Source organism: Talpa europaea (assembly GCF_964194135.1).
Source record: "Talpa europaea genome assembly, chromosome: 14".
NCBI lineage: Eukaryota > Metazoa > Chordata > Mammalia > Eulipotyphla > Talpidae > Talpa > Talpa europaea.
The window spans coordinates 69182917-69187311 of record NC_140082.1 but is presented as its reverse complement, the minus strand read 5'-3'; the positions used below and the strand labels follow the sequence as shown (position 1 = coordinate 69187311).

The window sequence follows — 4395 nt, the reverse complement described above, 5'->3', positions numbered from 1 at the left end:
TAATATCCTTTGTTAGGTTGATTCTGAAATTTTTCTTTTTGAAGTAATTATAATTGAAGTTATTTTCTTGATTTATTTTGCTTTTTGTTCATTCTTTTATATTAAAAAGCAATGGATTTTTGTATGTTGATTTTGTTGTCTGCCCTTTTGCTGTATACCTTCATTGTTTTCAATAACTTTTTTAATGGAGTCTTCCAAATCTTCTATATATAATATCATCTGCGAGTAGTGAAAGTTTCACTTCTTTTCCTACTTGGATTCTCTTTATTTCCTGTGTTATCTAAAGCCCCAGTCAAAACTTTACAGTATTAAGTTAAATGGAACTGGTGACAATGGGAATACTTGTCTTGTGCTGGATCTTTTGGAGGAAAGCTTTCAGTTTCTTACCATTGAGTGTTATATCGGCTGTTAGTTTGTGATATATGGGCTTATTATATTGAGGTAAGTTCTTTCTATTCCCATCTTAGCGTTTTCATCATAAATGTGCACTGTATCTTATCAAATGTTTTCTCTGTATCTATTGATATTATAATATGATTTTTATGTTTACTTTTGTTGATATGGTGCATTACATTAATTGATTTATGTATATTAAACCACTCTTGCATTCATTAAGTGGTATGAATCCCACTTAATCATGGCGTATAATCATTGTGGTAGCTGTTGAATTTTATTTACTAGTATTTTGTTGAAAATTTTTGCATCAATGTTCATCAGGGATATTGATGTATAATTTCCTTTTCTCATGCTCTCTTTGTCTCGTTTTATTATTATTATTATTATTTTTGGTTAAGAATGCAGTTTTTATTTGTGTCACTAACAAGGGGGCAGCTCTTCTGCTCTCATGAGTGCAGGGCCTGCCACTTGTCCAGGGGGCCTTGATTTGGGATGTATTTGACACCACAGCCATCTGGGATGAGCCGTTTTTCAGCTACCATGTCTTCAAACTCATCTGCATTAAACTTGGTAAAGCCCCACTTCTTGGAAATATGGATTTTCTGAGCCAGGGAACTTGAACTTGGCCCTACGCAGAGCCTTGATGACATGCTCCTTGTTCTGCAGCTTGGTGCGGATGGACATGATGACTTGGCCAATGTGGATCCTGGCCACGGTGCCCTGAGGCTTCCCAAAGGCATCCCGCATACCTGTCTGGAGCCTATCGGCCCCAGCACAGGACAGCATCTTGTTGATGCGGATGACATGGAAGGGGTGGAGCCGCACTCTGATGTGGAAGCCATCTTTGCCACAACTTTTCACCATATACTTGTTGGCACAAATATGGGCAGCCTCCAGACCTTCAGAGGAGAGCTGCTCATATTCATCTGATACCATGAGGCCACAGAGTGGGAACTCATCCACTTTTGCCTTCTTCCGCCCCAAGTCAAAGATGCGAATCTTGGAATCAGGGACCCCGCAGCAGAAACGAGACTTTGGGTGGGGCTTGTGCTTACAATACTGGTAACACCGGGCGGGGCCGTGGCCCATAGCGACACCAGGATCTTGGGGGGCCCGCCAAAGGCAAAGAGTGTCTGGTTTTATTATTAAGGTAACATTGGCATCATAAAATGTATTAGAGAACACTGCTAATTCTTGTATTTTAAACACAATTTGAACAAGGTAGGCATTAGTTCGTTTTTAAAAATTTGATAAAAATAATTTGTAAAGATATCTGGTCCTAGGCTTTTGCTTTTTACAAGATTTTTAAATTACTATTTCAATTTCTATGTAATCAATTTTTTCAATTCATCTATTTCTTCATGGATTAATCTTGGTAGATTGTGTTGATTTAGAAATTTATTTCTTCAAGATTATTGAATTAATTGACATAGTTGTTCATGGTAATCTCTTATGAGCACTTGTATTTCTGTACTATTCACGTCTTTCATTTGTAATTCTGGATGTTAATGTTTTCGTTATTTATTTTTTGTTTAGACTATCTATTGGTTAGTTATCTATTTTTCTGTCTTCTCAAAGAACCGACTCTTACTTTCATCAATGTTTTTTATATAGTCTTTTTATTTCAATTTCATTTATTGCCACTCTTATTTTTATTATACCCTTCCTTCTACTAATTTTGGATCTTATTTGTTCCTTTCAAGTTCTAGATGTGATAATAGGTTGTTTACTTGGGACTTTTCTTGTTTGTTTGTTTTTAATAAGAGCCTGTGTAGCAATTACTTTCCCTTTCAAGCCCACTTATGTTGCATCCCATAGATTCTGGTAGCTTGTTTCTTCATTTGTATTAGTCTCAAGGTATTTTTTAATTTCTACTTTGATTTCATTTTTTAAAAGATTTATTTTTGTATACAAGAACTGGGGTGTAAGCCAGAGGTGGGGGTGGGGGGGGGGCGCTGAGAGGATTCATCAGAGAGAGGAGAGCAGAATAGTCAGATCTACTGAAATACACTGCTGAGGGGAACAGTGGGCGAGACAGGAGAGGTCTGTTGTGCCCTGTGGGTTAGCTACCTGACTGGGGATTGAACTCATGCTGCAGTGGCTGACAGCAGTCTGATAGCATGGTCTTTAACCCCTGTACCACCAGGGAGGCCCCTGAAGTATTGTTTTGTTTGGAACTCTTCAATTCTCTTGGATCACAGCTTTTGGTTCATTTCCCAGATTGATTTCTAGTGATTATTCCTTTAAATAGGCTTTCTGTGCCTTTCTCTTTTTCTTTTACTTTTGGGATCCTCAGGGTATAGATATTGTTTCTCTTTAAGTTGTCTCAGAAAACTTTTAACACTGTTTTAATTTTTTCCTCTATCTTATTTTGTTCTCCAAAATTGTGTTTTCAAATCTCATTGTCTCTTTTGCTTCTGTTTGTCTGCTATTTAGGCTCAGTTTTGTATTTTTAAAGCAGTTATAATATTTCTTAATTCCATTGTTCCTAAATGTAGCTACCTCATATTTTCCTTATCTTTATTCTCTTCTTGTTTCATGTCCTCCCTGTTTCTTTAAAGTTACATGAGCATTGCTAGGACTATTGCCCTATATTCCCCTGTCATGCTCCACAACTGCACTGACTTGGGGCTCCTTTCAGAGGCTTTTTTTTGGCATTTGTGCTATGTTCTTCCATCTCATTTTCTATTTTGTATGGGTTTTAGTAGGAGTAGCTTTTCAACTGTTGTTTTTGAATCTGTTGGAGTTGTTGGTGGACTGGTCAACTGGTGAGCAGTAGTAGGTATAGGAGAGGACTGGGGCACTAGGCATCGAAGGATCAGCTCTAATAGACTCAGCAATTTGAACTTCCTGTTGTGATACAGTTCTTTGTAAGGGGTGGCAGGTGTTTTGGATCTCTCAGCCTGGGCTTCAGTAGTTTCCTCTTCTAGAGGGAAGTCTAGGTGCTTTGACCTGATTAAAGTTACCGCTGTTTGTGTTATGAACATCAGATTCAAGCCAGTTATCCTCACTTTGTGCCCCCATGTAGAGTAAGGAAAAATGTCAGGCTTTTCTGCCCTCCCGCCATCAGGATAGATGATGGATCCTTGCGGTCCTGAATGCATGCCTGATAGCGGGCACCTGTAATAGGGTGTGAGCATAGGTAGATGGGATTCACCTGGGCTGAGACGGGGCTTTTAAGGGCGGCATCACAGGGATGCCAGAAGAAGCCAAAGCAGAAGCCGAGAGAGAAGCAAGAGAAACAGAAGCCTAGAGAAGGCCAGAGAGTGCATAGAGTGAAGACCTGCTGGGGGCTGGGAGGCCTGCCTCCCAGCTCCCCAGTACTCCTGCCCTCAGCTCCCCAGTACTCCTGCCTGCCATGTACCTGGTAATCCCAATAAAAACCTGCAAAACCACTGAGGACTCTTATTGCTCCTTTACCCGGTCTGCATGGGATCAGAAAACCTGCACCGTGTCCATTCCTGACCCCTACAATTGGCGTAAGTCAGCGAGATGATCCATGCAGACGGGTATGGAGCCCTCCGAAGACCTGGAGGGACTAAGGAGTAACAGACTGTGTGTGCCTGTGACGGCACTGGAGGCGTCATGGTGGCACAGGAGGAGGACAGGTTCCGGGAGCTGCAGGACGAGACCTCGCATGGAGGAGACGCCTGAGAGGACCACCCAACGACCCCTGAGGCGGCAGGAATCGTCGGAAGAGAGGTCCACGATTCAGTGCTCACCAGTGCTGATGCAGGGAGAGGCTAACGGACTTGGACTAATGAATTTGGACTGATAATCCCGCCAGAAGGCGGAGGACCTTGGCAGGTTATGTTTTTTTGAGAATCTGGGGGTGGCCAGTGGGCCTTGATGGCCAAAAGCAGCCTGTGTATGCCCAGCAACCAGGCAGAGGAGAAAAGCCAACTGAGAAGGCAAAACCTGGTGCTGATGCTAAGTTGAGAAGCCCTAAGTGGCTGTTAAGCAGCCTGAGTATGCTGAAGACCAGTGAGTCTCGTAAAA

The 4395-nt window shown here is 41.6% G+C and overlaps 1 pseudogene across 1 annotated transcript; it reads right to left on the bottom strand.

Annotated features, from left to right (window-relative positions):
* Positions 1–810: 810 nt before the first annotated feature.
* LOC311183806 (large ribosomal subunit protein uL16-like) lies at positions 811–1485 on the bottom strand (annotated as a pseudogene). The gene has a single exon. The product of its transcript is annotated as a large ribosomal subunit protein uL16-like (transcript).
* Positions 1486–4395: the final 2910 nt, after the last annotated feature.